Below are 13,113 nucleotides of genomic sequence, written 5' to 3'. Positions count from 1 at the left end.
AGGCAAAATTGTGAGTGAGCCCACTCCCTTGGCTGAGAAGCAACCCCACACATGAATGGTCTCAGGATGCTTCACTGTTGGCATGACACAGGACTGATGGTAGCGCTCACCTTGTCTTCTCTGGACAAGCTTTTTTCCGGATGCCCCAAACAATCGGAAAGGGGATTCATCAGAGAAAATGACTTTACCCCAGTCCTCAGCAGTCCAATCCCTGTACCTTTTGCAGAATATCAGTCTGTCCCTGATGTTTTTCCTGGAGAGAAGTGGCTTCCTCACTGCCCTTCTTGACACCAGACCATCCTCCAAAAGTCTTTGCCTCACTGTGCGTGCAGATGCACTCACAACTGCCATTCCTGAGCAAGCTCTGCACTGGTGGTTCCCCGATCCTGCAGCTGAATCAACTTTAGGAGACGGTCCTGGCGCTTGCTGGACTTTCTTGGGCGCCCTGACGCCTTCTTCACAACAATTGAACCTCTCTCCTTGAAGTTCTTGATGATCCGATAAATGGTTGATTTAGGTGCAATCTTACTAGCAGCAATATCCTTGCCTGTGAAGCCCTTTTTGTGCAAAGCAATGATGACGGCACAAGTTTCCTTGCAGGTAACCATGGTTAACAGAGGAAGAACAATGACTTCAAGCACCACCCTCCTTTTAAAGCTTCCAGTCTGTTATTCTAACTCAATCAGCATGACAGAGTGATCTCCAGCCTTGTCCTCGTCAACACTCACCTGTGTTAACGAGACAATCACTAACATGATGTCAGTTGGTCCTTTTGCGGCAGGGCTGAAATGCAGTGGAAATGTTTTTGGGGGATTAAGTTCATTTTCATGGCAAAGAGGGACTTTGCAATTAATTGCAATTCATCTGATCACTCTTCATAACATTCTGGAGTATATGCAAATTGCCATCATAAAAACTGAGGCAGCAGACTTTGAAAATTAATATTTGTGTCATTCTCAAAACTTTTGACCACAACTGTAGAACTTAAAATGATGCTCTGTTGTGCGGACTTGGAATTAATGACAGCCGCTCTATATGTATATTTATCCTACATTCTAAATGTTTCTCCCCATTGCATAAACCCCTGGCCTAGATTTGGCCTATGGATTATGAACTGGGCAAAATCACCTCTCCAAGTAGTAGGCCTATTTGTTTTATTTTTTGTTGTTGTAATTTTTACCCCCTTTTTCTCCCCAAATTCGTGATTACGATCTTGTCTCATCACTGCAACTCCCCAATGTGTCGGAGGAAACACCGTTCAACTGACGATCGAAGTCAGCCTGCAGGCGCCCGGCCCGCCACAACGAGTCGCTAGAGCGCGATGAGCCAAGTAAATCCCCCCGGCCAAACCATCCCCTAACCCGGACGACGCTGGGCCAATTGTGCACCGCCCTATGGGACTCCTGGTCACGGCCAGTAATGACACAGCCTTGGATTCTAATACAGACAGTGATATATAGGTTACTTTCATTTTCCAATCAAGACTGTGTAATACATGCAGGTAAAAACTGAAATAAAATAATCACATCTTGCTTTTCTCAACAGTTCTGTCACTGCTTTAATTATTTATCTGCAGTCTCATGAGTGTGGGAGTGGCACATCCTTTTGAGGGCGTAGATAAGGGAGGAGAGACACTGAACGGAGGGGAATACATTATGAAAATAACAACAAGAGAAGCCCAGGTTCAGTGTGCTGTTGCACACACACACATGCATTGGAATAGCCATGTCATAGGCCTAGCTCTAGAGACACAAAATGCTAGGAGACTAACTAGCATTTTGTGACATGGATATTTTATTGCATGACGTTACTGACGACAATAGATAAGTGCAAAGGTCCTTATCCATCTCTTAATGCTTTCATGGGAATATGTGGTTTCCTGGATAAAGAGGGGAACTTCATGTTGATATCTAGGCATAATAATTGTAATTAATTCAGAAACAAACCCCTAGGGTATCCTACATTCACAGGTCTGAGATGACTATAGACATCATTGTTCTTTACAAAAGCACACTATCAACTTCAGATAGTTACTGTCTGTTCCACTTATGTTAGTGTTCATACAAAAAGAGGGCATGTGCAGGGGAAGGATGCGATAAGATATGCTGTCCACTTCACCTAACCACATATGCTGCTGCTAGTCACAATTATCTTGTTCGTACCCCTGCACATTGACTCTGTACTCCCTATATATAGCCATGTTATTTTCTACTCCCTGTATATAGCCATGTTATTTTCTACTCCCTATATATAGCCATGTTATTTTCTACTCCCTATATATAGCCATGTTATTTTCTACTCCCTATATATAGCCATGTTATTTTCTACTCCCTATATATAGCCATGTTATTTTCTACTCCCTATATATAGCCATGTTATTTTCTACTCCCTATATATAGCCATGTTATTTTCTACTCCCTATATATAGCCATGTTATTTTCTACTCCCTGTATAGAGCCATGTTATTTTCTACTCCCTATATATAGCCATGTTATTTTCTACTCCCTATATATAGCCATGTTATTTTCTACTCCCTATATATAGCCATGTTATTTTCTACTCCCTATATATAGCCATGTTATTTTCTACTCCCTATATATAGCCATGTTATTTTCTACTCCCTATATATAGCCATGTTATTTTCTACTCCCTATATATAGCCATGTTATTTTCTACTCCCTATATATAGCCATGTTATTTTCTACTCCCTGTATGTAGCCATGTTATTTTCTACTCCCTATATATAGCCATGTTATTTTCTACTCCCTATATATAGCCATGTTATTTTCTACTTCCTGTATATAGCCATGTTATTTTCTACTCCCTGTATAGAGCCATGTTATTTTCTACTCCCTGTATATAGCCATGTTATTTTCTACTCCCTGTATAGAGCCATGTTATTTTCTACTCCCTATATATAGCCATGTTATTTTCTACTCCCTATATATAGCCATGTTATTTTATACTTCCTGTATATAGCCATGTTATTTTCTACTCCCTGTATAGAGCCATGTTATTTTCTACTCCCTATATATAGCCATGTTATTTTCTAGTCCCTATATATAGCCATGTTATTTTCTATTCCCTATATATAGCCATGTTATTTGAAACCCCACCTCTTTAAGGAACACCTGGGATAGGATAAAGTAATCCTTCTACCCCCCCCCCCTTACCCCACCCAAAAAATTTAATAATAATAATAATAGTAAAGTGGTTATCCCACTGGCTATAAGGTGAATGCACCAATTTGTAAGTCGCTCTGGATAAGAGCGTCTGCTAAATGACATAAATGTAATGTAAATGTTATTTCCTACTCCCTGTATATAGCCATGTTATTTTCTACTCCCTATATACAGCCATGTTATTTTCTACTCCCTATATACAGCCATGTTATTTTCTACTCCCTATATACACAACCATGTTATTTTTATTCGTTATTTACAGTGTCACTATTTCTATTTATTTTTTACAAATCTAATCTTTAACTCACAGCAGTACATTTGTTTTTACTTTCGATATTCGGAGTTCGCTCGTCAATAGCTCTCCAACGGAAGGTCCTAGGATGATTGTTACATGTGACATGTTTTTATTTCTCCCAATCTTCCTTTGTGGTGTGTGTGGTTCAGAGTGGTTGTTCTGTTTGTGGGTTCTGGTCATTACAGGTGTGCTGAGTTGCGGCTGACGATGGTGGGCGTGGCTTCGGTCCGGAGTCCTGGCAGCTGTGGCTGATTGACTAGAGTATAAACTGTTTGCCGTGTGAGCTCGAGAGGAAGAGGGGGTACTTTTTGTTTGGCTGAGGTTTTGGTTATTTTAATTTATCTTTGTTTGTGTTCCAGCCAGTCCTCCTGCTGTATTCCACCCTACCTGGGTCCTGGAGAAGGGAAAGGTAGTTCTGCCCATGGGTGTACATTCACACGTAGATAACCCACTGTTTTACACACTAGGTTAGCTGGGCTGGTGTCACCCCTGTATGTGGTAACAGGTAGTAAAGCTGGTTAAGGATTAGAGTGTGATAGGAAGGATTAGGTGTGTAGAAGAGAAGGGACCTTTTGTTTATTTTCATTACTTGGACCCTGTTCCCAAACCTTCCCTTCTCTTACCTTCCTTGGTTTGTTTGATTGGTTTTTGTTTTATTTACTGTTTCTTTATGGGTGTTGTATAATTCTGTTTAATTACGTTACTAAACGTCCCCGAGGGCTAACATTGAGTTCTGGTTGTTGTCTGGTTATTTTAGTTCATTACACCCCACATTTCTTCCCCATCCATCTAGTTTACCTTGTGTGCGCAGGCACGGGCATTTACGTCTCCTCCTCAGACGAACTACACCCGAGGGGAGAACGTAACAATGATGATCGTGATTTATCTAGAATCAGATGATGGTAGAGAGCAAGGTACATCCTTTGTTTTTACAGATGGTCGAACTCTTCCCCTAACAGAGCCGAAAAGGAGATATGCTGGCGCTCAGGGGGTTTAGGAACCCTTGTAAAAGTGCAATATCGGTGATTGCATGTAAGCACGGAAATATATTTTTGCATTCCTATTTCAGGAGGGTTAGCCCTTTATGAAGATTACATACTGCATAGGGCCTCCAGTCGCCAAAGGGTCCAACATTTTGAATAGTTACCTCTAACTACTAAGGGTGCTATATTTGACCCATTTACAAGGATACTTTTCAATAATCTTCCTATCCAGGTGAAATGGAGATGTAAAACCACATCATGTTTAGTCTCTGACCCCCCTCATCCATGTTACTACATTCATTAAAATTCCAGTTCACCACTTCCCTGATTTTACATGAATATTTCCTGATATTTTCAACAGCTCACTGTCCATATGAGTTACAGATGTACAAACAAGTGCGTTAGGTTTCTTGACCTTTTATCAAAGGTCTTAAGTGCCATCAGGGCCTCCCGAGTGGCGCAGTGGTCTAAGACGTCGCTACAGACCCGGGTTCGATCCCAGGCTGTGTCACAGCCGGCCATGACCGGGAGACCCATTTAATTAATTTTTTTTAGAATTCTTCACCTTCGATTTTTGGAAAAAATATTTCACAGAATACAGCTGTGGTTATTAATTCACGTAGAGATCTAATTTTCAATAGCTTCCAATCCAAATGACATACATCTAAAATAACTTTGTTGGTCACTGACGTCCCTCCTCCATAGTACACCCATTAGAATTAGAATTTTTAATTTCACTGAATTTACAGGAATCTTCCTGTAATAGGTCTAATTTTCAATAGTTCACTGAGCTACAGACAAGTGCGGTGGGTTCCTTGACCTCTCTTAAAAAAGGTAAAAACAGTTTGTTTAAGATCTCTAGATCATTTAATTGAGATTAAAATTTAGTTTCTGTAAACACCAGGTTTGGCTATTGCACTTTTTAGTATAAGTACTTTTACCCCATTTTCTCTCCAATTTTGTGATTTCCAATTGGTAGTTACAGTCCTGTCCCATAGCTTAAACTCCCCTACGGAGAGGGGAGGGTCGAGAGCCATGCGTCCTCCGAAACACGACCCTGGCAAGCCGCACTGCTTCTTGACACACTGCTTGCTTAACCCGGAACCCAGCCGCACCAATGTGTCAGAGGAAACACCGTCCAGCTGGCGACCGAAGTCAGCTTGCAGGTGCCCGGCCCGCCACAAGGAGTCACTAGAGCGCGATGGGACAAGGAAATCCCGGCCGGCCAAACCCTCCCCTAACCCGGACGATGCTGGGCCAAATGTGCGCCGCCTCATGGGTCTCCCGGTCATGGCCTGCTGTGACACAGCCTGGGATCGAACCTGGGTCTGTAGCGACGCCTTAGATCGCTGCGCCACTCGGGAGGCCCTGATGGCACTTTTAAGATGGTCCCTTAGCCACCAGTGCGTAATATTCAACCATTGAAACCAGCATATAGTCTCTTTTTGAAAACAGAACGGATAAAAATAAAAGGCCGTACCTTGCTCTCTATCGTCATCTAATTCTAGATTCATCACCCTAATCATCCTAGGACCTTCCGCCGAAGAGGTATTGATGAGCAAACTGTAGATATCAAACCAATATCCAAACTGAAAACAAATTTACCGTGGTCTTTAACCCTGCATTGCTGTAAAAGGACCAGTAAGTAAGCATTTCACTGTTAGTCTACAAAGCATGTGACAAATACAATTTCATCTGTCTGTCAAGCATTGTTATCAGAGCTGCCAACTCTCACTCATTGGCCGTGAGACACGCATTTGATCCTCTTCCCACGCTCACACGCCACACCTCATCTCTCACGCATTGAAAAGTACTGCTTTTATTTTCTAGCCCTCCTGTAGCTCAGTTGGTAGAGCATGGCACTTGCAACACCAGGGTTGTGGGTTCGATTCCCACGGGGGCCCAGTATGAAAAATGTATGCACTCACTAACTGTAAGTCGCTCTGGATAAGAGCATCTGCTAAATGACTAAAATGTAATGTGTCCATTGTATAGTGCGATAACATTTAAACCGTTCTCCAAATCATTTTTGAAATCGGAGCATCTGCGACTGCAATTTAACCTCACGAGGAACCTCTTATCATTGTTCTGTCTTGCCACAGCACTGTGAACCATGGCACATGAAGCATATGATTGGCCTAGTTATGTAAGGGATCAAGGGGATTGGATGAGTGTTTTAAAGAAACGCCCCTCAGGATCAGAGTGGAGCTGAATGGAGAGAGAACATTCCCCACTGAGTTTATAAAACTGTAAAAAGAGCAGCATGGTAGTGCTGTTTTATGTACTCACAACAACATACTCAACAGAACGTCCTCTACGTCCTCTGAGAATGCACTTGGAGCATGAGAGTGTGGAGCATGGTAGTATGCATATTGAGAAACACCCCTTAATTCAATCAATCAAGTACAAGGGAGGAGCGAAAACCTGCAGACATTCGGCCCTCAGTGAAATGAGTTTGACACGTGGTGACACTGCCAGGCACTTGTCGCATACAACTCTCCACCTGAGAATAGGGATCAATCCCTTCTGACCTTCCCACTGTTTCTCTCGTCCCCAATCTAATTTCATTACTATCTGAATAAAGTGTCAAACCATATTTTAATTTTTTTTTACAAAATATTGTGTTCAAAGCATTCTGAATACACCAAATACACCTGACCTGTTTTTTTTGGGTCATAGTCCTAAACCATGTCAAAATACGTAAAATTGCAGGAAATTGACTTTAAAACAGTAACATTTTCCTCCCCAGACCCCCGTCTAGGCAAAATCACGCTCCAAGCTTATTTCAAAATATACCAGCCCTGTGTTGTGCACAGCACAAGTTGAGGCAACAAATCCATTAGTTAAACATTGACCTACACAACTGCCATATGGGGTAGTTATCACCTCAATCAACTACTAGGCAACGCAGCAAGGCTTGGCTCAGGTTTGTGGAAGGAAAAGTTAGCTAACTAACGTCAGTGTATGACAGGACAGTTGGTGGAAAAACAAAGTAAGAGAAAGTTGGCCAATAGACATAGCTACCTAACTAGCATGTTAGCTAACAACTCATACTTTAGAACCGTTTGACAAAGACATACATTTCAGCTTGATAGTAGTAGAAATAGCTACATAGTTAGCTTAACCGGTAGATAGATTTCTGGAAACCTAGCTGACTATAGATAGCTAGCTTGCAGTGCTCAGACTGAGTTAGTTAGCTATCTGCTAGCCTACCTTGTTGATCGCGTGCATGACGTAAATATGGCTCGCGCTAGCTAGTCTTGACATTATAGTTAATCGAACGGGATAACTGCCCCAGTGTCAAATCAGACATCCACAAAGTTGTCTCACACCTCAAACAGTATTTCAATGACTTTTATCAAACCCTTATAAAAACAAACGTTATATTACCAGGATTTGTTCGTTTGAATCCCTGTGCTGTTTGGAACGTCAGTCTGCAATCCCGTTAATCCAAAACGGACAACAGATGAGTGCACAGGGCAGAGACCGAAATGCCACTGTCAAGATTATGTTACTTCATAATGTAACTTAAACAAATAGCCAGTTCTGAAGTTAAAATTACATTGTATAACTGTTTGCATGTCTAGGCAAAAATGTGTTCGCGAGTTCACCCCATTTCACGTGACAACTACCGATCAGTCTAGTGGTCGTGTGTGTACTGTGTCATCACGATTCACGTTTTAGGGATTGGTCTTCTTCTTCTTCAGTGCGGTTTATTGGCGGTTGGCATCCAACGTTATGGTGCATTACCGCCACCTACTGTACTGGAGTGTGGGCCAGCGACAGGGAGAAACTAAATCCTACCTATAGGGATTTGTGGGAAATGTATTGCTCATTAACATGCATGCAAGCGTGTGGTCCATGAGTCCAGTGTGCTCATTCATCCTTACCATCAGTCATCACGGCGCTAAATAAAAAAAAAGAACATAAGATACGTTCAAATTCAAATCAGTGTAAGTGTTTTGGTAAGGAATGATTAGATGGCTTATTCGACCGACTGGTAGATGAGGTATAGTTAAGCCAAGGTACCTGGGCCCACCATCCCAAATCAAGGGAAGCAGAAAGAAAAGGTGCAGAGACCATTGGCAGGAGACCGTTCCCATTGCTTAACAACGTGGATGCCTGGTGCTGAACCGTATACGAGCACAAGACTTCAATCGAGGAGCTGAGGGATTTTACAACAAAATCTAGCTAAAACAGTATCTAAAAACTTGAGTGATGGAGAGGATTTGTCTTGACAAGACTCCATCAAAGGCAGTGGACGACTATCTGGAGTACAGGAGGTTTGTCTTGCCAAATAACATTTCTTCTAGGATTATATTCATCCTGGATCACTGCTGGAATTTTCCTCTGTGTCACCTGACTAACTTTGTAGGCCTATTTGCTTTGTTATGTTTGCCTTCAGTTCAGACAACTTAGAAAGTGCACACATCCCTTGTATGTAAAATTTCACCAAGGCCATTTGTTTGGAGTCAGTGTATTTTCCTTCCTTCCTTCCTTCCTTCCTTCCTTCCTTCCTTCCTTCCTTCCTTCCTTCCTTCCTTCCTTCCTTCCTTCCTTCCTTCCTTCCTTCCTTCCTTCCTTCCTTCCTTCCTTCCTTCCTTCCTTCCTTCCTTCCTTCTTTCCTCCCTCCATTCCTTCTTTCCTTCCCTTTCTCAGCAGATCAATCTAATTGCACATAGGTGAATAATGATGAAGTTGAGATCATAAGCTTTGGAGTGTGAATCACAGGAGGTTGGTTGCACCTTAATTGGGGAGAACTGGCTCGTGGTAATGGCTGGAGCGGCTCATAAATGGCCATTCCATTCTCTACGTTCCAGCCATTATTATGAGCCGTTCTCCCCTCAGCAGTCTACTGTGGTGTGAATGTCTAATAGTCCACAATATTGGATGCTACTTTTGTATCAGTATTCTATTTGAGGAGGAAAGGCACACTTTGCAGAATCTGGGTACTCTGTGATAGAACTACTAATGCTGTGGCACCTGTTGTTGTGTTTTAGGATCGTGGGAGAAGACGATGGCGGCAGACTATATTCTCCCCAGAGGAATATGAAGAGTATAAGAGAACAGTGTTGCTCAAGAGACTACAGAACAGGCTGTGTGTGAGCTTTGGAAGGCCAGGGGGAATAGACTGTAAACTCATCGGCCTAGAGACACCTTGCTTCTGCACACACAGGTACACTTTAGCAACATCATCCATCTCTAATACAACACTGTGATTAGTTCATTAAGAATTGTGTAGCCTCCAAAATGTAATAGCGCTATGGTCTCTACAAAGAGGTCTGAATCTTTATGGCTGAGGAGGAAGTATGGTTGCTCAGGAATTGCTTGGTCAGTGGTTCAAGCATCATTCCAGCTATCCCTCTTAATCGCTGCACTTGGGTTGAACCCCTCCAGGTACAAACCGCATCAGACAGACTTTGAGGAGGTTCCTTTTGGAGCGACCGATAGTGCTACCATGCCGGTTTTCGAGGGTGTCTGTGTTCCGCCTACCAGTACGCTAAACTGAATGGGTCGCAGCCTGTACGCTGCAGCTGCAAACACTCAGCCCACGACCACAGTGAGACCACAGAACACCTGTGTGGGAAATGTGAGTCTCTGATGTCCCCTCGCTGAAGCACTGAGTCATTGTTATAATACTCCTTCTATTCACCCAGCCTTCCAATTTGTTGTGTTAAAAGTAGTTGCTGAGTGTTGTATAGGGCAAGGGTGAGGCTACATTGCCCTACCTCATCTCTTTGTCCTTTCCACTCTGACCTCTCCTGTCCTCAGGCACTTTCTGCTCTGGGTTCCGGAGCCCTTACACATGTGGGTGTGGCCATCCTAGCCCCGCCCACCAGACGCTAGTGAAGACTAGGGCAGAGCGGGAGGCCCGGGGTTGGCAGTGACGTTGCGTACACATCCATGGGGCTTTAACGGGGTTCAGCTCCCTGACTGACGGGTACCTGACACTGGATGACAGCGGGGCAGGTGAGACCTCCAGGCAGCATCACAGACTCACTGACAAGAGACAGCCACAAAATGAATTAGAACATAGACATTTAGTCTATCTAGGAGTTTAATCTCAGCCTTAGATACAGTATATGAGATATCTAATTGTTACCCTTGACTAACTACATGTGTGTGTGTGTCCCTCTTCTTTCTGTCCTCTTGTCTCAACATCCCTGAGCGTTCCAGGAGCATGTGTTTGAGAAAGCCTATGGACCTACAGGTCAGAACCCAACCTAGATATAGGAGACTTTGGGGGACATCATTGCGACTGTTTCCTTTGAAATGTCTAGCCTCAGAAGCACAGGCTTCTCACGTACGAGATTTGGAAGGATGGCCAGTCGAGACTATGAAATGTATAATCTGAGTGTAATGGAGGATGCAATTTATGCTATAGATCAGGGTTTCCCAACCCTCTCCTCGGGCCCCCCCAGACGTTTCACATTTTTGTTTTAACCCTAAACTGGCACACCTGATTCAATTAGTCAAAGGCTTTTTTTATGTCTGAGGGGGCCAGAGAAGAGGGTTGGGAAACCCTGCTATAGGTCATATATTTCCTATAGAGATCCTAAACAGAGATTAAATGAGTCTCATAATAGATGTATTCCGTTCATTTAATGGTGCATGTTTCCCTCTGATGTGTAGAGGAGAGCTATGTGATCAGGGCTCTGTCTGACATGAGGACCAGAGAGGAGGGTCACATGGCGTACTTCGAGAGACGCTACCAGGAGGGGGAGAGGAGTACAATTCTCAAATGAAACACTGGAGAGCAGCAGAGAACAGTAGAACACCGCTGTAAAGATGGAAAAGAAGTGAAGTGTAGAATAGAGTAGAGATCAAGGAAGCAGAGCGACACATGTAGTTGAATTTAGAGAGAGCAGTGCAAAACAGCAAATAATGGAACAATTCATTGACAGTCTATTAACTACAGATGCCACTTTTTGTTGAACAACAGATATCTTGTGATGCTGAATTACTCAGGTCTTGTTACCCAGACAAATAGTATTGAATACTTCTTTGTGAATGTGGCACTCAAATAAGCACATGACATGTAAATGAATGACTGAAAATGTGAATGTCATATTCATATAGTGGCGATTTTAGCATGTACAGTTGAAGTCGGAAGTTTACATACACTTAGGTTGGAGTCATTGAAACTCATTTTTCAACCACTCCATAAATTAATTGTTAACAAACTATAGTTTTGGCAAGTCGGTTAGGACATCTACTTTGTGCATGACACAAGTAATTTTTCCAACAATTGTTTACAGACAGATTATTTCACTTATAATTTACTGTATCACAATTCCAGTGGGTCAGACGTTTACATACACTAAGTTGACTGTGCCTTTAAACAGCTTGGAAAATTATAGAAAATGATGTCATGGCTTTAGAAGCTTCTGATAGGCTAATTGACATCATTTGAGTCAATTGGAGGTGTACCTGTGGATGTATTTCAAGGCCTACCTTCAAACTCATAGCCTTTTTGCTGGACATCATGGGAAAATCAAAAGAAATCAGCCAAGACCTCAGAAAAAGATTTGTAGACCTCCACAAGTCTGGTTCATCCTTGGGAGCAATTTCCAAACGCCTGAAAGTACCACGTTCATCTGTACAAACAATAGTACGCAAGTATAAACACCATGGGACCACGCAGCCGTCATACCGCTCAGGAAGGAGACGCGTTCTGTCTCCTAAAGATGAACGTACTTTGGTGCGAAAAGTGCAAATCAATCCCAGAACAACAGCAAAGGACCTTATGAAGATGCTGGAGGAAACAGGTACAAAAGTATCTACAGTGGGGGGAAAAAGTATTTAGTCAGCCACCAATTGTGCATGTTCTCCCACTTAAAAAGTTGAGAGAGGCCTGTAATTTTCATCATAGGTACACGTCAACTATGACAGACAAAATGAGAAAAGAAAATCCAGAAAATCACATTGTAGGATTTTTAATGAATTTATTTGCAAATTATGGTGGAAAATAAGTATTTGGTCAATAACAAAAGTTTCTCAATACTTTGTTATATACCCTTTGTTGGCAATGACACAGGTCAAACGTTTTCTGTAAGTCTTCACAAGGTTTTCACACACTGTTGCTGGTATTTTGGCCCATTCCTCCATGCAGATATCCTCTAGAGCAATGATGTTTTGGGGCTGTCGCTGGGCAACACGGACTTTCAACTCCCTCCAAAGATTTTCTATGGGGTTGAGATCTGGAGACTGGCTAGGCCACTCCAGGACCTTGAAATGCTTCTGAAGCCACTCCTTCGTTGCCCGGGCGGTGTGTTTGGGATCATTGTCATGCTGAAAGACCCAGCCACGTTTCATCTTCAATGCCCTTGCTGATGGAAGGAGGTTTTCACTCAAAATCTCACGATACATGGCCCCATTCATTCTTTCCTTTACACAGATCAGTCGTCCTGGTCCCTTTGCAGAAAAACATCCCCAAAGCATGATGTTTCCACCCCCATGCTTCACAGTAGGTATGGTGTTCTTTGGATGCAACTCAGCATTCTTTGTCCTCCAAACACGACGAGTTGAGTTTTTACCAAAAAGTTATATTTTGGTTTCATCTGACATTCTCCCAATCCTCTTCTGGATCATCCAAATGCACTCTAGCAAACTTCAGACGGGCCTGGACATGTACTGTCTTAAGCAGGGGGAC

The 13,113-nt window shown here is 42.7% G+C and overlaps 1 protein-coding gene and 1 pseudogene across 2 annotated transcripts in view; one reads left to right on the top strand and one right to left on the bottom strand.

The window, feature by feature from the left end:
• LOC121572052 (coiled-coil domain-containing protein 126) overlaps positions 1-8,106 on the bottom strand; it is an 11,285-nt gene extending 3,179 nt beyond the window's left edge. For both annotated transcript variants that reach the window (XM_041883917.2, XM_041883918.2), the window contains exon 1: positions 7,851-8,106. The gene's annotated coding sequence lies outside the window, so the exon portion shown is untranslated. The remainder of the gene's footprint in view (positions 1-7,850) is intronic.
• A 572-nt stretch (positions 8,107-8,678) lies between these two features.
• LOC121572569 lies at positions 8,679-11,206 on the top strand (annotated as a pseudogene).
• Positions 11,207-13,113: the final 1,907 nt, after the last annotated feature.

This window comes from Coregonus clupeaformis, chromosome 8, assembly GCF_020615455.1.
Source record: "Coregonus clupeaformis isolate EN_2021a chromosome 8, ASM2061545v1, whole genome shotgun sequence".
NCBI classification, from domain to species: domain Eukaryota; kingdom Metazoa; phylum Chordata; class Actinopteri; order Salmoniformes; family Salmonidae; genus Coregonus; species Coregonus clupeaformis.
Note: the sequence above shows the minus strand (reverse complement) of the source record. Positions and strands in the feature narration are given on the sequence as shown.